Source organism: Rhinoderma darwinii, chromosome 1 (genome assembly GCF_050947455.1).
Source record: "Rhinoderma darwinii isolate aRhiDar2 chromosome 1, aRhiDar2.hap1, whole genome shotgun sequence".
NCBI classification, from domain to species: Eukaryota; Metazoa; Chordata; class Amphibia; order Anura; family Rhinodermatidae; genus Rhinoderma; species Rhinoderma darwinii.
In genome coordinates, this window is record NC_134687.1 from 614,471,350 (window position 1) to 614,492,595 (window position 21,246).

Below are 21,246 nucleotides of genomic sequence, written 5' to 3' on the forward strand. Positions count from 1 at the left end.
CCTTTGGACTACATAGGAAAGACTACCAGGGAATGGAGAAGGAGGATCCTGGAACACCGAGGGGACATCAAAAATGACAAAGTCAAACCAGTGGCCAGACATGTACATTTAAATCATGGGGGGGATGCAAAATGTCTCAAATTTACAGCTATTCAATTAATTCATCCATCAGCAAGGGGAGGAGATATAGACACAGTGGTTCTCCAAAGGGAGTCCAAGTGGATATTTAGACTGGGTACTTCCGCACCCCATGAATTAAATGAGCAATTAAACTTCTCTTGCTTTATTTAAACCTCTCCAACAGCTCATAAAAAATGACATAGAGGAGTCACCTTTAAAAATGATTCCCAAATATCAATAGCACAAAAAATAAGTTATACATACAAAATGGCTACGGATAACTTAAATAGTTATCTACTATTTAAATATTTACTACCTTTGCTATAGTCTAGGATCTGAACAACATAAACAATGGTTTTTGTATATGAAGTAAAAAACCACATTTAAAAACAGATGGTTACTGCTAAAAATATACAAATAACAAAATATCCAAATAAAAAAATAATACCCACTTCAATGGCTAAAACATTAAAACTATAAACGGGTTTTTAGGGATTAATCGAGTCCACACTAGTAGAGAAGTCAAATACCCCTCCCCTCTCTCCCAAACTTACGTAGCACTGGGTCTGACTCATAGAGTGAATGCATACGTCTATGACGTTAGCTGACCTTCTATTTGCGGGGGGTGATCCCGCGGCATATTGTAGTGGCTCACTGTCTGCAACAGGAGGCACAGAGCTAGTGGTTCTGGATTTTGGTGGGAGGAGCGAAGCGGTGCCGAGATAGTAACAGGCACCACCCAAAGGGGAGGTGCTCTGGGCTCGGCGGCGTATCAGCTCCAACCAACGAGCACTCCTCCGGATACATCACTGGGGGAGTGCTTGATGAGGGAGGGAATTACCTGTTTAAATAGCAACTAGAAAACACTTGTGGGCGATGACGTCAAATGCCGGAACTAGCGTACACTCCAGCACTGGGGAAACAAGTGCTGTGAGGAATCCCTGCCACTGCAGAAGAGAAAATTTTTATATAGCTCCAAACTAATCTGAGCCTCTAGTTAAGGGGCTCATCTGGCCTTATCTCCCCTGAAGAATTCTGGCCACAAGGAAACGCGTCGGGAGAAGACAAGGACTGATTGCCTAAATATAAGAAAGGAATAGGTGAGGTTTCTCAGTCGCCAGTCATAGGAACGGAACAGACTTTGACAAACCACGGAACGGGTAGGAGGGATTACAACCCCATAGATATCAACATCTATTCTTCCGGGAAAAACACCATTCATATGTATTGAAATCAAATGGAGCACTATTTACACTCTGCAATAAATGTTAATACTATCAGCATAAAATTGACGTATAATTACATTGAGTGTGATATTTCCTTCACGATAAGGAGGATTTTTTTGGTGAGAAAAGTCTTGTCCTGGTGTGTTTTTGTATTGCACACTTTTTAAAAAAAAGATATGAGTAAAAGTTACATTTTAAAACAAAACTCTATTCCTACAACATACAAAGTCATTTTACACAATTGTCGCTTCTAACTTTGTGGTAACAGTTTGGTGTTCAGCCCTTTCCTGTCCTGGCATGACTGTGCCCCTATGCACATACAGCGAGCTCCATAAAGACATAGGGTGAGGAGTTTGGTTTGTAGACACTTGAGTGACTCAACCATATCCAACACCTTTGCGATGATTTAGAATGGTGATTTGAGCCAGATCTTCTCATCCAAAAACAGCACCTGACCTCACAAATCCCCTTTTGGCTGAATGGGCACAAATTCCCACAGACACACTCCAAAATACTGTGGAAAGTCCTCCCAGAAGAGTGGAAGCTGTTATACCACAAAAGGGGGCCCAACTCCATCTCAACAGTTATGGTTTTGGAATAGGATGTCCAACAAGCCTATATGGGTCAGGTGTCCACATACTTTTGGCCACAAGCTATTATTATGGCTCCCAATAAGCAGTTAGCCGGCCACCCCTGCTCTATACACCCATGAGGAGACAGTCATACTTTAAAATTACCCATAGTACATTTACGCTGGGCCATTTTAGTTAAACATTGCTCTAGCTCGATGGCATTATATATTGTCTGCTGATCATTCAGCTATCAAGAATTTTAATGTTTTTGCAGCTTTTGATTTATTTTATATCATGTTTTGCTAACAAGCATCAAAAAACGTCAAATAATCTCACAAATCACGCAGTCAGCCAGGAATTATCTTTCTATCAATATATATGACATTTGACATTTCACAATGGCTTAACATCAGGGATGTCTTGCTGTGATCAGATGTCACTTATCCTTTGGTTGTGTACTTGACCTAATGATTCAGAAACTCTTGCAGTTTTATTAAACCCTAGAGAGTTTATTACCAATGTCAAGCAAGATCAGATCACATTTCAGCAAAATTTAATCTGTACAATGATCTTCTACAAAGTATACAGCTCTGCTTTTTCTACCAGAGGGGAAGGGAAGTGAATGTGGGGTAGGGGGTTTACTGCCAGAGGGCACGGGAAAATATTGCTTCCAGAGAAGGGGGAGGATGTACTGCCAGAGAGAGAAGCGGAGGAGATGATGTGCTGTGGGTGGGTCAGCATACATAGCGGCATGTCAGAAGTTTTGATCGGAGGGGATCTGGGCACTGACACCCAAAACAATCACTAGAAGGAAGCGGCAGAAGCGCTCGGGTGCTCAGATCCCCACCAATCAAAACTTCTGACATGTCACTATGACATGTCAGAAGTTTGTTGAAGGTTTAGTTACAATTTAACCAATGGGAACTTCTGCCAATCACAGATACCCCGCTTGCAGTACAGCCGTTCCTATAGCAGTACGTGTATGCTGACCCACCCACAGCACACCATCTCCTCCGCCTCTCTCTTTGGCAGTACATCCTCCCCCTTCTCTGAAAGCAATTTTATTTGTGGGTGGGTCAGCATACATGTATTGCTATAGTAACGGCTTTACTGCAAGCATGGTATCTGTGATTGGCAAACCCATAGGTTAAATTGTAACTAAACCTTCAACAAACTTCTGACGTCATACCGCTTCGTTCTAGTGATCGGTAGGGGTCTCAGTGCTCGGACAACCACCGATCAAAACTTCTGACATGTCACTATGACATGTCAGAAGTTTGTTGAAGGTTTAGTTACATTTTAAGTTCATACGTAGCGTAAATACTGCGGAATTTCCGCAACTAATTTAGTTGTGGAAAATCCGCAGCACAAAACAGTAGCAGCAGAGTGAATGATATTTGAACACATCTCATCCACACGCTGCGTAAATGATGAGAGGAAAAAACGCTCAGAAATTGACCTGTGATTCGTTTTTTTAATCCGCAGCATGTCAATTATATTTGCGTAATTGCTGCTTATTTGTTCCGTGTTTTCCCCATTTAATTCAATGGGGAGGCAAAACCTGAAACACATAGTAAATGTTGCGTTTTTTGCGACAGGAAAGCAGCGATTTTGCCACAAAAAATGCAACTCAACAAAAGTTATACTTACCCAGAATTCTGTGTTTCTTCGCCCAGGCCAGCGTGCTGGGATGACGTTTCATCCCATGTGACCGCTGCAGCCAATCGCAGGCTGCAGCGGTCACATGGGATGAAACGTCATCCCAGTGGGCCGGCCTGCAGAACGGCAGAGGGACGCGTCGCCATGGCTACGTAAGTATCAAACTTTTTTTTTCCACATGCAGTTTTCTGCAGCGAACAATCTGGCCGAAAAACGACTCCACAATTTGATGCAGTTTCTCGTCCGGAATTCCCGCGACGCCCGGGGTGGATACGCTGTGTGCTTTTGCACTTTTGTCATTGTGTGGTGGTATTAGTTAGGCAGTGTATACTTGGGCAGTATCATGGTAGTACCCTCATCATTTTACCACCTCCTCAAATACAGGAAGGGCTTGTAAGGTGTATGAGCAAGGAGGGCCAAACACTGACACCACGGAGTAAGCGAGTGAGCTGCAATATACACACGTGGCAAGGGCTTGAGTGAGGGACCTGAAAACCCTGAGTACTGAGTGGTGCTGTACCACTAGATCCGAGTAATAGCATGGAGATTCAAGCCAGTTTATTGAATATATGGAACGGTGAGCAGTAAAGAATTGTCCTACCCTTTTGATAGCCAAGTACAGTTCTCCAGAGGACACGAGTGAAGTAAGTGACCACAATAGATGGCCACCCGGATCACAGATAAGGGTGTGTGTGCAGTGCCTAGATATGCCAGGTGGGGTGGGAGCCGCCAAGGACTGTAAATACTCTGATTGCTAAGCGAGGCATAAGCCGCAGGGCACTACTTGAACTGTATGCCAGAAGGGGCGGGAGCCGTCAAGGGCTGCAAACAGCCAGATTGCCAAGTGGGGCGGGAGCCGCTGAATAGGCCTAAGTGCTGGATTGCCAGGCGGGGCGGGAGCCACTGAATAGGCCTAAGTGCTGGATTGCCAGGCGGGGCGGGAGCCGTCAAGGGCTGTAAACACCCGGATTGCCAAACGGGGAAGGAGCCGCTGAATAGAACTAAGTGCTGGATTGCCATGCATGGCACAAGCTGTCAAGGGCTGATAATGGCCGGGTTGTCATAATCACCATCAGCCAATGTATAAAGTTGCATTTATTAAGAGACTGGGTTATTGCATTTCTAACGTTCAAGAATTCTGCCTCTCTAAGGCCTCATGCACACGAACGTAAAAACGCCCGTAATTACGGGCCGTAATTACGGGCCGTAATTACGGGCAGATAGACTTCTATTGGCCACGGGTACCTCCCCGTATGCTTACGGGATGGTGCCCGTGCCGTTGAAAAATATAGAACATGCCTTATTTCAGGCCATAATTACGGCACGGGCAGGCCCATAGAAGTCTATGGGGCGACCCGTAATTACGGGTGGCCTCGTGTGTGCACCCGTAATTACGGGAGCGTTGCTAGGCAACGTCAGGGGATAGTCACTGTCCAGGGTGCTGAAAGAGTTATACGATCGGCGGCAACTCTTTCAGCACCCCGGACAGTGACTACCGATCACAATATAGATCAACCTGTAAAAAAAAAAAGACGTTCATACTTACCCAGAACTCTCTGCTTCTTCCTCCAGTCCGGCCTCCTGGGATGACGTTTCAGCCCATGTGACCGCTGCAGTCAATCACAGGCTGCAGCAGTCACATGGACTGCCGCGTCATCCAGAGAGGTCGGGCTGGATGTCGAAAGAGGGACGCGTCACCAAGACAACGTCCGGGTAAGTATGAATTTCTTTTACTTTTACTGTGGAAAGGGCTGCCCCTTCTCTCTATCCTGCACTGATAGAGAGAAGGGCTGCCGATTAGTGCAGTGAAATTTTGCAGCGAAAGCGTGCCCGTAAATACGGGTGGAATACTGGTGACACCGGACCCTTAATTACGGGAGGAAAAAAATACGTTTTTTGTGCTTGAGGCCTAAGGGAGTTCATCTCCAGTAAAGTTTGAACATTGAATCAACTGTGTCTGCGACATTCTTGTACCTGTATAAAGGGAGCCTGCAATTTCTGCTGGTGTGAATTATTAAGTTGCAAACCAGACTTGATAAGTTAGCTGCGTGCGGCTGCGGTTCCCCCCATGCACCCTCCAACGGCTCCTATACTGAAAAGGATCTGCCAGACACAGCTTCTGTGTCGACGCCCGTGGTTAATCAGTCTGCACCTGCTCCTAAGTCTGATAGAGTGACTCGATCTGCTACCACTCAGGCTGGGAGGCTGAGGAGTGGGAGAGCCTATCACAGCCTGGCCAGACGGAGCTAGCTCCCGCCCTCTGTCTATTTATACCTTCATTTCCTGCTCCTCCTTTGCCTGTGATTCTGTCTGGTTTCCTGGCTCTGCTGCTCCTGCTAGTACTATTTACCTCTGCTTCAAATTGGCCCTGGCTTTACTGACTACTCTCCTGCTCTGCGTTTGGTACCTCGTACACTCCTGGTTTGACTCAGCTCGTTCACTACTCTTTTTGCTCACGGTGTTGCCGTGGGCAACTGACCCATTTCCCTTAGCTTCTGTGTACCCTTGTCTGTTTGTCTGTAGTGCACATATTGAGCATAGGGACCGTCGCCCAGTTGTACGCCGTCGCGTAGGACGGGCCGTGCAAGTAGGCAGGGACTGAGTGGCGGATAGATTAGGGCTCACCTTTCTGTCTCCCTACCCCTTCATTACACATACTTACTGTGCTAAGGGAGCTCCACCAATCTATATCTGGCCCTTGATTCAATAACGTTTTATTATTTTTGCTCACACTTTATGAGGATAATGCCACTGAGGGCAGCTGTGGGGAAGGAAGACCCAGAGAGAAATTAGAAAATCAACCATGCTTCATCCTCCCCAGCATTTGAAAGTATATTCAAATATAAAAATATCTTCCATAACAACATTTTTTGGTTTAGTATAAAAACAACAGTACTAGACAGCAGGCACTGTCCATGTCTTCGAAAAAATACTAAAAAGGGAATATCCTTAGTCTCATGACATGTCATTGTGACAGAAGATAAAATTGTGGGAGTTCTGGGAGCCATATAGATTTCAAAAACAAGGGGCGCGTGGTGCTCTACACTCCTTTGACATATTAACATTGACTTATGAAGCTGGCCAGCATCAGAACATTGTGCATGCGGCCCTGAAGAGGGGAGAAGCAAGCTGTGAGGTGAAGATAAGTAAATACCTGACTTTATTTTTTTGGTAGTCTGGTTTAGGGTAAGATTAATTTTTTAAGAGTCTGGTCTGGGGTTTGAATTAATTTTGAGGTCTGATTAACTTAGGGGTCTGGTCTGTGATCTGATCTTATCAATTTATGGGTCTGAATCAGGGGTTTGATCTAAGGTCTGATTAATTTAGGGGTCTTATCTTGGGTCTAATTAATTTAGGGAATTGGTACTAAGTTTGAATAATTTAGTGGGTCTGGCCTGGGGTATGAATTAATTTTGCGGTCTGATCAACGTAGGGGTCTGACTGGTCTGATCTTGCCAATGTCGGGGTCTGACCAATGTAGGGGTCTGATTTTGGGGTTTCATATAAGATCTGATTAATTTAGAGGTCTGGTCTTGGGTCTAATTAATTAAGGGGACTGGTTTTAAGTTTGATTAATTAAGGGGGTCTGTCCTGGGGGTCTGAATTAATTTTGGGGTTGAATTAATAAAGGGGTTTGGTCTGGGGTCTTAATTGACATATTGGCCTGGTCTAGGGGCTGATCAATATAGGGGCTTTATTTAGGGGTCTTGGGTCTGATTTAGGAGTCTGATCAATTTAGGTTTCTGGTCTGGGGGTCTTAATATATTTAGGGGTCTGGTCTGGGCTCTCAATTAATTTTGGGGTCTAATTAATTTAGGGGTCTAGCCTCGGGTCTGAGTTTATTTTTTTTTTAGTCTTATCTGGGCTCTCATTAATTTTGGGGTCTGATCTAGGGTCTTTTTAATTAAGGAATCTGGCCTGGGGTCTGAATTATTAAGCGATGCGCTTTGGGGTCTAAATTAAATTTGGGTCTAAAACCATTTTGGGATCTGATCAAGGGGTCTGAATTTATTTTGGGGTCTGGTCCGGGAGTTTGATGTCTCCAATGTCCCCATCTTGCATTTTCTACTTGTGTGTGTAGTACCATTGTCCCAGCATGCTTTTAACCTTTATCAGGTCATGCTGGGAGTTTTTCGCAGTTGGGTTTTTATTCTGCGTCTCGGCTGGTCTCAGTCAAGTCTTCACATGGAGGCTGGTAAATGCTTGGTGGAGAGTGGTACGAGGGATGTGTGGCCCTTTCCAACGTTTGGCCTATTCAAATAGTTACATCCACGTTTTGCGGGCTGGCCCAAATATTACTGCTCAATACTGGTCTAAGTAGTCTATTGGCCTATCAATGGGGGACTTTTTCAACAAAAATGGTCAACTCCAAAGGAACACCTTTAGTTTTAAAATTAAACTGTTTACCATATCTTGATAAAAAAAAATAATACATTTACAATTTTATGATTATATAAGTTTCTTTATTAAAAAGAGCAATGGAGTAATTGGCAGACAAAATATATTTGCAGCACCTCTGCTACTCTGAGCTTATGGCATAACACAGATGCTATTATATAAGAAGAGATAGAAGAGAAAAAAATATTAATAAATCCAGAATGACATGTATAGAATGTCTCATTAGAAAATAATGAACATTCAATCTGGAAAATGCAGTTAAAAAACAAAATATTTGCATATGGCTTTGGGACCTTGAGGGCGAGGCCACTTGAATACTGCAGATACAGTGGCTTACTCCATTTGAAGGCCTTGATCAGAAATCACTTAACTTAGGAACAGTAAACTGAAATCTTTGAAAAATACACTTTTGTAGTTTGCCTTATCATGGTCCTTTCTGAGACACTGCAGAACAAGACTTACTTGTTTACGATGAGCGTACAGATCAGGAGAAAATACAAGGATATCATCCAAATACACCAATGCACAACTATAAAGGAGATCTCCAAAAATTAATTAAGAAATTCTTGGAAGACAGCGGGAGCATTACGGAGACCCAATTACTAGGTATACAAAGTGTCCATCTCTTATATTAAATGCTGTTCTACATTTATTCCCTTAACAAATACAAATTAAATTGCAAGCGCCATGGAAATCAAGCTTAGTGAAAATTCTCATTTATTGTAACTGGACAAAAAGCTCAGAAATTAGTGGCTGAGGATATTTGTTCTTTATATATCTTATTAAGCACTCGATAATCTATATAGGGCCGTAAGGTAAGATGTTTTTTCTCTACGAAAACTAAGCCAGCTAAAGCAGGGAATTAGGATTTGCAAAATAACCCCCGTTCCAAGTTTTTCTCGATATAGTGCCTCATTGCTTCAGTCTCAGGAAGAGACAAAGGATATACCCTATCTCATGGTGGTGTAGGATTGAGTAGCAAATCTATGGCACAATCATAAGGTCTGTGAGGAGGTAGAGTCTCAGTTTGGCATTTACAGAAGACGTCTGCAAATATGGGGGTCAAATGTTAGTGTCACGAAGGGTCTGTGGACCCACTGGGCCGTACCGCCTCGGCGGTAAGGCAGCTGGCCAACAGGGCACTGGTGAATGTCTATAGTTTGTATAGGTACCTGTGGTAGCTCAGACAGCAGCAGGGCAGGCTCGGCTTGGACTAGGCAGCAGGTAGACCTCAGGCGAGGTGAAGCAGGTCAGACGTGGAATATAGCACGACACGACTTTGGCACAGCACAGTGCTCGACCAGGATGGTATGGATTGTAAGGAACTGGAACAGGTACAGAAACAGGAACACACTAGGAGGCCATCACATAGACAAACTAGGAAACATCAACAACGCTCAGGCATAGAGACAGGGGGCTGAACCCCTCTTATAGTCCAGGGTACTCATGGGTTCATCAAAAGTCCGGAATGCGCTCTGTCCCTTTAAGTGTGGGCATGAGCGTGCGCACGCACCCTATGGGATCAGGCTAAGGTGAGTGGAAGCAGGCGCTGGCGTCTCCTGAGAAGGAGGCTGGGGCCAGCGCTTGCCGATTTGTGGCTGCGGCTGTCAGGAGGGGATTGGAGATGACAGCCTGCAGCCACGGACATTACAGTTAGGTAGACAATGTTAGTGGCAAGTTCCTCCCAATCAGGTTATATGACCAGAAGTCTATTATAGTATAATAATAGGAGAATGTTCATGTAACCAGGGAAGGCACAGGAGAAGAGGTCTGAGGGAATTCTGCAATACGCAGATAGAAATTTGTTCACAATACAATGCTCCTACTTGTATGAAGATGGGTTCTGCAACCTGATGGATGGCATTAACTGACCATTCACGGCTAGAGAAAGGGACAGGTATCCAATATTGTGTGGCCAATGACTAACAAAGAAAATTCCCAGCAGAGCCAGCATCTAGAAATGCTTTGACAGTGAAGAGAGCTTCAGGGATAAACAAAAAGACTGGTAGAAGATGCGGCTGAAAGTGAAAAGGCATTCAGACAAGAAGAGACATTTTTCAGCAACGGAAATAATCTATTCTAGCGGACACTTTATCAGGAGAGTTCTTGGGCCAGGTTGTAAACTTCAGGCAGGGGAATGTCAATCGATGGCCTGATCTAACTGTTACAGAACCAACAGAAGATGGTGGGGACCCTCTGTGATGCCAACAGATTTGACGTGGGGCTAAACTGGGGAGCAGAGTCTAAGGGTTTGCTAGGGTTTCACCTTTTAACCTCAATATGGAGATGTGGACTTGACTGCTAAAATCCCCAGGTCGCTGCCCCCAGCATAGTCTCCGTTGGCCATGGCTGAAGAGAACAGACGAGGTATAAAAACTAGAAGACTAATTGCAGGGTTCATACTAGTGAAGATCAGGGCAGGCGGCAGACAGTCACTAACTGTTAGCAGAGTCAGAGGTCAGAGCAGGCGGCAGACAGTCGTCACTGTAATTAGGCAAAAGGTCAGGGCAGGCGGCAGTCAGGAAAAGGTCAAGTTCAAGCAGGATCTGCAATAGAGAATCCAAAATCAGCAGAGCAAAGGGGGTGTACCCTTTATACCCAGATAAATTGGGTAGATTTTGGCACACCCTGGTCCTTTAAGTGAGGAGGGGTTTAGCACGCATGCACTAGGAAGTGTCAGAGGACCAGGGGTAGAGCAGCGGCAGAGGAATCGGTGCGTCATGTACACAGCTGTACTCCGGCTTCGTACAGAGGTGTAATAGGGCAGCCATAGAGGAGCATGAGGCTTCTACTGCACTGTATAGATCCGTACTCAAAGCACATTGCTCCACCGTGTTCATGGGCACTAATACAAAGCAAAGGATATAGTGGTACAGGTATCCGAACAATGGATCTCACTAAACTTTGCAGAGAATTGCAACTATTGTGGGTCAGTACATGGCAGATGAAGCAGTTGTCATTACTAGAATAAATATATATATATATATATATATATATATATACACATTGGGCCCCATCCATAAGTGGGCCAGTGGCCCTCAGCTCTTACCTTCTCTTGATAATTTAATATTATGTTAGTAAAATAATAAAATATCATGTTGAAATAATTCTGTTTATCCTTCATTTACATAATACTTGTAAGAATAATTCTCACATCTTTATTTAATGAATTCATATTTAGAGGATCCTTTACTTAGTTTTACAGTTTTCATATCACCAATCTAGAAATATTACTGGCATTAAATCTCATTTCAAAACACCTATTTTACGTTCCTGTTATAAATCTGCCTTATTTTTTACATTCCATATAGTAGTGCGTGTTGCGAACAGGGATGTAAGCTAGATTTTGTCAAGGGGGTTGGTACAGGAATATGACACTTCCCAGACACAGTCCGCTTCCTCATGAAAAAACCCATACATAACAAAGCCATACTTTGCTTTACCTAAACAAGGTCACCAGACAAGGGACGGACATAGACAGCAGAGGGCCCCTGTGCAGGAACAATTTATGGGCCCCTTGATCTCCCTTATCATAGAGAATCACCCTAATGTCTCTCCAGCAATCCGCCAGTAATTGTGAGCTATAAAATTCAGAAGCTCAATCCTTTACGTCTAATCTAATAGACTGAAGAATTCTGCTAGCTTCTTTTAAGGTAGCATGGGCCCCCTTACCTGCTGTGCCCCTATGCAGCTACACCAGTGCCATATTACACACGCCAACATTGCCACAATAATGTACAACTAAGAACTATGCCATACTGTACACCTAAAAAGAACTAAAATAACTGTATACATAAATAATACTCAAATAATAATGCCAAACAGTGCTAAATATTAGTAATTACTGTCAACACATTTGGAGTTACCACATATCACATACCAATCACAAATAAAAGCTACACGAGACCATGCTTGGGCAGGGGTCGGTCACAGCATTTATTGACCATTTTTCTTTATACAAAAATCTTTCATTTACTTTTTTTCTGTAAAAAATATATAAAATAAATATATGCATAAACAGCCTTCTTGACGTAACATCAAATTTCAAATAACAATTCCACAGGAAAAACTGACTCTATGCCAGCCATCAATATATGACAGGCACGTGCATCAATTACCAGAGGTAAGCCCTCCAGGGCAGTACCCCACCAGCTAATTATGACTAAAATAATCAAAAATCATTGTATTATAGCACCTTCCAGCCACAAAATTTATACCCAGCCCCTCAGCCATTCTTGAAATAGCCCATGAATGCAGTAATCCCACACAGAGGCCCATTGACTAACCAAATGGTACTTCCACCCCTTCCTTCTCACTTAAAGGGGCCTATACTGTGCTAGCAGTCATGTGCCCAAACGTTAGAGACTGATGGACCCTAAAAACTCCACGCAGAACCCAAGGCTCTACGTTTTATGACCCCTGTATTGAATACAGCAGGAAAAACTATATGCCGACACATACCACTCAAATGTGTGCCAAATGGACACTCCTTTGGTATACCTTGTGCCTATTTAGGTCATAATATTTGGGCCCCAGAGATCTCTACCTAGAAACTGGACCACATCTATATGAGGGTTCAGAGATGTATTATACTTGTATATAGCGGGTAGTAAAGGGCCACTTACTTAGGGTAAGGCCACACGGTGTGGTCACGGAGCGTTTATGTTGCGTTTTTAAACTGAAGCAAGTCATTTTTCAATAGAAGTCAATGGTGAAATTTGTTTTATGGACAGACTGCTGCTATTATATTACAATGTGTTTTTTGTGCACTAACTGGATAGATAGATAGATAGATAGATAGATAGATAGATAGATAGATAGATAGATAGATAGATAGATAGATAGATAGATAGATAGATAGATAGATAGATAGATAGCCTCGTGGACGCCGCTATGGCGGCTGTATGATCTGACATCCCCAGGTGATATCCTTTTTTAACTTGTTTTGATTTCATGATTATATACACATGTGTTGATATTGTCACTATTTACACTTATTAGATGCATTAATGCGTTAGTGTATCCCTCAGCACTTTCTGTACTATTGTTCTCTGTCTATATGTGTATCGATACATCACCACTATTGATTTGCTTACACTATATTTACATTTTTATACAGTATGTTTTGATTTGTACTTGATTACTGTTATTATTTGTTCCAATTGAGAACCTGTTTTATACCACTGCTGTTCCACTTGTCATTTGCTTGAGAAAGGCTCTAGTGGATAGAGCTGAAACGTTGCACTTAGGGTTAATAAAGTACCCTCTTTTTCACTAAATCCGATGGTGTGCTGCCTACTTTTTTGATCGCTGTTGATATTGAGAGTTTTGTTCTGCTCCCTGGGGCCTGAACTCACATTCTTTAACTGGTGCTGCTGGATCCTTGTTTGTTTCTGTATATTGAAGACCCGCCAGCCTGCACGGTAATACCATATTTTTTCGCTTTTTCTATTTTTCTACACTTCATTTTTATTATGAATTGCATTGATGGTACTTTGTTGCCCGAAGTTTTTGCATATACGGAGGGGGATGTCGAGCGGATACTGCTGGGTCTCAGTGGTGATGTGGGCTATCTTACCACCCCCTCTTCTACTGATTTGAAGAGGAAATTGGAGAATGAGTCCAAAAGGGCTACTACACTACAATTACACATGTCGACTCTTGGAGAGTATTATAAACATCAAAGAATACCGAGAGGGATGCGGTCTAACCTCAGACCGAATCTATTTACGCAAAACGAGTTTTTTTGCAATCGCTTCAAACAAATTTCCAACAAGTTTGCCCTTGATATTATTTTATTGAATCTAGAATTTTTACAGCAAGAAATACGGACAGTTCAAGATACTATTCAGGAGGTTGATGTTGCGTTGAAATTAGCTCTTGATAATCAGGAGTATGAGAAATTTTCTGAAAATTTGGTCCTACAAGTACAGAGGTTAAAAACCGAACAGGAGGAAATAAAGAGAAGGAAGTGGAACAGAGATTCGGATGAGTATCAGAAGGGGAAGGTGTATAACTGGCAGAGAGACGACTACAAGGATGGGACCGGATCCAAGGATAATCGGAGACGCAGGAGATCTTTTGCACCCAATAAAGTTGGAATGGATAATTCCTTTCCTTTTTTAGGGGAGACCCCGGACACTTCCTTAGCGGCAGGAAGCGCACTAGGAGAGGGGGCAGAAGGCACGGTTGGCGGTCTAAACCAGAGAGTGAACAGGCCCAGACCACAGATGAGGAGAGGTCCAATGGAGTTGAGGAAACGATAATCATAAATATCTCCTCCAAGGTATTGACTGTTGCTCAATCTTCACTTCTGAATAAGGGTTTGTCGTTTTGTCCTGCTGCATGCACTGATTGGTTTTCCATTGAAAAAGATTTATTTCGCTTTTTTAGATCCATTAAATTAAAATGGTGGTTCTCTGAGAAGCTTTTTGATACACCAATCCAAAGCTCGGAATTGAATCTTAAACGTGTGGGTCTCTTTAAAGGGAGTAATTTCATACCTCCATCGAGTATGCCGGCTATTGAGGCATTTAGTACTGCAGTTAGGAATGATATTGAAGTTATTAAAGTAGGTCCCAGCTCTGATAATAGACATGCACACCCCAATCTAACTACAGCAGAATTTGAGGCACTTAATGAGCTCACTAAAGACACGAGTATTACAATCAAACCAGCTGATAAGGGTGGGGCGGTTGTTATTATGGATACTACTCTGTACGTAAGTGAGATACGGAGACAATTGAGTGATCCCACTGTATACAGGCGGATCTCACACGATCCCAAATTTGAGATCAGTAGAAATATTAAGATGGTACTGGACAAAGCTAAATTAGGAGGGATTATTGATGAGAATTTGAGTAATTATTTGATTATTGAACATCCTAGAACTCCGGTTCTATACACGCTCCCTAAAATCCACAAAACCCTTAACAATCCACTGGGTCGACCTATTGTGTCCGGTACTGATTCTATTTTTTGCCATGTGGCTATTTTTCTTGATAAAATTCTAAGACCCTATGCCATAGGGGCCAATTCATACATTAGGGATACCTCTGATTTTTTAAAGAAATTGCAGGAAGTCTCTATACCTAGTGATAGAAATATCATACTTGCGTCTTTTGATGTTACGAGCCTTTACACCGTCATTGATCATGTCAGGGGCCTGCAGGCCGTGGAAGATTTTTTGCAACGGTCTGATTTTTCACCTGACTGTCGCATTTTTCTTTTACAACTGTTAGATATTATTCTGAGATGCAACTATTTTCTGTTTGGGGATGACTTCTTCCTACAACTGCGAGGTACTGCAATGGGGTCGAATATTGCCCCCACTTATGCCAACATTTATATGCGTACTCTAGAAGAAACCTCCATCTATGTTTCCCATCACTTCAAGCATGTTGTTAAGTGGTGGCGTTACATCGATGATATTTTTTTAATTTGGTCCGGAGACCATACAATGTTGACTGATTTTCACATCTTCTTAAACTCGATTGACGAGGGAGTTAAGTTTACACTGGTGCAGTCCGAGTCAGAGATTCAATTTCTGGATGTATTGGTCAGGATCACAGGTGATCATTTCAGTACTGAATTGTTTGTCAAATCCACTGATTGTAATAATTTACTCCTCTTTTCTAGTAGTCATCCACGCAAAATGGTGGAAAGCTTACCTACTAGTCAGCTTATGCGCGTTAAAAGGGTGGTCAGTGACACGGACAGTTCTGACAGGACATTGGATTTGATGATGGATCGTTTTAAAAAACGCGGGTATCCGACGAGACTCCTGGACAAACATAGAGCCAGAGTAGACAAAATAGACAGGACGACACTTTTAGAATCGACGGATTCAGCAACAGAATTAGATTGCATTCCTTTTGTTTCGACCTACACGGAAAGTAGCAAGGAGATTGCTAATGTGATCAGGCGACATTGGCCCATGTTGGGCAAATGTCTTCCCCGTGTTAATGAATTTACCAAACCTCCACTCTTCTCATATCGCAGACCACCGTGTCTTAAAAATAGGTTAGTCAAAGCTGATATTGGCCCTATTAGAGCCAAGAAACAAATGTTTCTGTCCAAACCGAGACTAGGATGCTATCCGTGCTTGTGCTGTGTCAATTGTAACCTTATGTGTAAGGGGCAAACCTTTGAACATCCTGGCACAGGTAAACAATTCCAAATTAGGCACTACTTAACATGTAACAGTGATTTTGTTATTTATGTATTGCAATGTCCGTGTAAACTTCTGTACGTGGGTGAGACCACTTTAGACTTGAAGACCAGACTCAACCAACATAGGTATACCATCAGGAAAAAGAGGTTGGATCTTCCTGTATCCAAACATTTTTCCGACCTTGGACATACCGAACAGCAACTTAGATTTTCAATTCTAGATCGCATTCCACTACCTAGAAGGGGCGGTGACAGGACTAAACTCCTGAAACTAAGAGAACTTCAATGGATTGGGAAACTTGATACTTTAAAACCAAGGGGTTTAAATGTTGATTTTGCATTAGGTGGTCTGATGTAGACCCCCTACATTGAGTCCCAGGGGTGGTATGTTCTGACCTCCTGTTCCGTATATTTGACAAGAATGTTTTATTGAATATATACTAACTCTATTTCTCTTTTTTTAGATGAAGATTCATCTTTTGGGATATCACTTATGTGGATCGGTTGGATCATTGTTTTACATCTTTTTTATGACTGGTTATCCTGGTGTTATGTTGTATGGTACTGTTTTATTAAATTTATGCAGTCTAGGTCCGAAGATGACTGGTGGTGATTATTGACATATATGGTTCCATGTGACCATGACCCGTCTTGGACATAAGTGCTCTCCGGTTTCGCTCTCTATACACGTCCTATGTTGCGATTGGGGAGGTTTGGGATTGCACTAAAACGCATTTGTGTGTTTTCTACACACACTTGTGACAGTGCCTTCCCTGTATGTGAGTGACAGGGATCGGCGTGCTGCTGATCTATGTCCTCCTGCCCTCCTTTCAGCATGTTGTGGACGGTGTCTCCCCTTACTGGATAAGAGCTTCTCTAAATGTCGGGGTCCGTGATATCCGTGGACCTCTATGTCTACCACCTTAGTCTACTCTCGGTTCACCAATGTCTGTTTGATTTGTAGGCATATTGCCTACAAAATCGCCTTTACCTTCTTATAGCCAGTACCTAAGATGGCGCCTATACACTCAGTTGCGCAGTGCGCATGCGCCCAGTATGTCACTCGTTTGGGTGACCCTTGCCCTCAGCCACATGTCCGCGCATGCGCGGTTGCGCCTCGTGGACGCCGCTATGGCGGCTGTATGATCTGACATCCCCAGGTGATATCCTTTTTTAACTTGTTTTGATTTCATGATTATATACACGTGTTGATATCATCACTATTTACACTTATTAGATGCATTAACGCGTTAGTGTATCCCTCAGCACTTTCTGTACTATTGTTCTCTGTCTATATGTGTATCGATACTTCACCACTATTGATTTGCTTACACTATATTTACATTTTTATACAGTATGTTTTGATTTGTACTTGATTACTGTTATTAATTGTTCCAATTGAGAACCTGTTTTATACCACTGCTGTTCCACTTGTCATTTGCTTGAGAAAGGCTCTAGTGGATAGAGCTGAAACGTTGCACTTAGGGTTAATAAAGTACCCTCTTTTTCACTAAATCCGATGGTGTGCTGCCTACTTTTTTGATCGCTGTTGATATTGAGAGTTTTGGTCTGCTCCCTGGGGCCTGCACCCACATTCTTTAACCGGTGCTGCTGGATCCTTGTTTGTTTCTGTAGATAGATAGATAGATAGATAGATAGATAGATAGATAGATAGATAGATAGATAGATAGATAGATAGATAGATAGATAGATAGATAGATAGATAGATAGATAGATAGATAGATAGATATGAGATAGATAGATAGATAGATAGATAGATAGATAGATAGATAGATAGATAGATATGAGATAGATAGATAGATAGATAGATAGATAGATAGATAGATAGATAGATAGATAGATAGATAGATAGATAGATAGATAGATAGATAGATAGATAGATAGATAGATAGATAGATAGATAGATAGATAGATAGATAGATAGATAGATAGATAGATAGATAGATAGATAGATAGATAGATAGATAGATAGATAGATAGATAGATAGATAGATAGATAGATAGATAGATAGATAGATATGAGATAGATAGATAGATAGATAGATAGATAGATAGATAGATAGATAGATAGATAGATAGATAGATAGATAGATAGATAGATAGATAGATAGATAGATAGATAGATAGATAGATAGATAGATACTTTGTTATTTAATTTTGTATAAGATCACACCCATGGTAATTTTTTTTTTTTGTGATAATAAAACAGTCTTCTAACATACACAAATTAAATCCTTACCTGTTTTACATAAATTAGCATATGCTTTATAAATGTATCAGCAATATAATTATTTGTGTTTGCCTTAAAGCAACAAACAAAATTTTTTTACACGAGGTAATACCTGCAGGGCTGGTAAAGAATCTTAATGCGCCAAACAGGAAAGTTTAGCACAATTCAATTCAATTCAATTCAAAGAAGCTTTATTGGCAGGACCAAATACATATTAGCATTGCCAAAGCAAGTAAGAAGTAAGGGAATGAGGGATAGGGACTGAGGGCTTGGGGATAGGGACACATCTAGGGTCGGGGTTATACAAGTCCATGGCATATCATGTCTCTCTCAGTTTATGGCATGCAGTGACATATTGTGCCGCTGTGCCCACTGTGGTTTCCTCTTCACCCAGCAGGATGTAGAGTTTCTCTTCCTCTTCCATGGAGCTGAAGTCCGGTAAGAGATCAGAGAGTCTCCTGAAGTGAGTGTCCCTTACTGCTGAGTATTTGGAGCAGTGTAGCAGGAAGTGGGCCTCATCCTCCACGGCCTCCTGGTCGCACTGTTGGCACAGTCGGCTCTCCCTGGGCTTGTAGGTCTGTCTGTGGCGCCCGGATTCGATGAGCAGGTTGTGGGCGCTCAGTCTGTAGCGGCTCAGGATCTGTCTGTCTCTGGGGTTTGGCAGTTTCTCCAGATATGGCGCCAGTTTATATTCCCGCTGTAGACTCCGGTATATTGTCAGTTTCTGGGATGTCTTTATGTCGTTCCTCCAGTCACTGATATACTCCTCTTGGTTCTCGTTTATTGTCTTCTTGATTTCGGCTTTTGTGAGGCCGCGCTGAGTGACATTTTCTTCAGGCCGGGTCAGGGTGAGATGTTCTGCGGGGCCTGGTTTACCTGGGACCCCTTGGTGTAGCAGGGCTTTATGGTGATAGGAACTTTGCCTGCTGCTGTGTAGATGGGCCCAGAATGATAGCGCCCTCTTCTGGATTGTGAGGTGTAGTGGGAATCTGCCCAGTTCTGCCCGACAGGCACTATTTGTGGTGCTCCGATGGACTTGGAGAAGGTGTTTGCAGAATTCTAGGTGGAAGATTTCCGTTGGGCTGGAATCCCACCTTGACCAGTCTGGGTATGTGTCCGGACCCCAGACTTCACTGGCATACAGGAGGATTGGGGAGATGATGGAGTCAAAGATTTTCAGCCAGACCGTCACTGGTGGTTTGAGTTGATAGAGTTTTCTTCTGATGGCATAGAAGGTTTTGCACGCCTTGTCTTTCAGTATCTCTATGGCTTGTTTAAAGCTTCCTGATTGGTTGATTTCTAGGCCCAGGTAGGTGTACCTGTCGGTCGCTGTGATTGTGGCATTATTTAGTGTGAAGGTCGGGTGCCTGGGGGATTTTGAGTTTCTCTTCTGGAACACCATGATGTTGGTTTTCTTTGCATTGATGGGTAGTGCCCACGTGGAGCTGAATTTTTCTAGGATTTGCAGGTTGTCTTGGAGACCTTTCAAGGTTGGTGATAGTAACAGAAGGTCATCTGCATACAACAGGAATTTCACCTGGGTGTCATGGAGGGCGAGACCTGGTGCTGAGGAGGATTCCAGAGCTGTGGCCAGTTCATTGATGTAGATGTTGAAGAGCGTTGGACTGAGGCTGCAGCCTTGTCTGACTCCTCGGCTCTGCTGGAAATCAGCCGTTCTTCTCCCGTTCACCTTCACGCTGCATCTGTTCTCTGTGTAGGAGCTTCTGATGACGTCATAGGTTTTACCTCCTATTCCGCTCTCCAGCAGTTTCAGGAATAGGCCCGGGTGCCACACTGAGTCGAAGGCCTTCTTAAAGTCCACAAAACAGGTGTAAATCTTCCCATGCTTTGTATTGTGGACGTGGCTCTTGATGAGGCTGCGCAGGGTGTAGATGTGGTCAGTGGTGCGGTGGTTTGGCATGAACCCAGCTTGGCTTTGGTGGAGGACATTGTGCTGGGTGAGGAAGCTGAGGATTCTCTTATTCAGGATGCTGCTGAACAGTTTCTCCAGGTTGCTGCTGACACATATCCCTCGGTAGTTGGCTGGGTCGTACCTGTCCCCACTCTTGTGTATTGGTGTTATAAGGCCTTGGTTCCAGATTTGCGGGAAGTAGCCGGCACTCAGCACCATATTAAATAGTTTTACTATTGCGGCCTGTATTTCTGGCGGGCTGTGTTTTATCATTTCTGGTGAGATTCTATCTAGGCCGCTGGATTTTTTAGATAGATAGATAGATAGATAGATAGATAGATAGATAGATAGATAGATAGATAGATAGATAGATAGATAGATAGATAGATAGATAGATAGATAGATAGATAGATAGATAGATAGATACTTTGTTATTTAATTTTGTATAAGATCACACCCATGGTAATTTTTTTTTTTTTTGATAATAAAACAGTCTCCTAACATACACAAATTAAATCCTTACCTGTTTTACATAAATTAGCATATGCTTTATAAATGTATCAGCAATATAATTATTTGTGTTTGCCTTAAAGCAACAAACAAATTTATACCTGCAGGGCTGGTAAAGAATCTTAATGCGCCAAACAGGAAAGTTTAGCACTCAAGTGTCCCAAAACTGCAAAGATCATGACCCCCATGTCATAAATGTCTCATGGAAGGCAATTAGAAAAGTTCTAATTTATACAATGATCTTCTTGAGGGACTTAATAAAAGAACAGCTGTGATAGTCTCAAGGGGAAAAAAAGAAATCAAAGTGATCGGCATAAACTTAAATTTTAGGAAGATTTACAAAGCAAAATGTGGCAAAATAGTGTAATGTTAACATATATAGCAAGACGTGCCAACAGCATGCACCATTCTGATAAATTTGGCAGA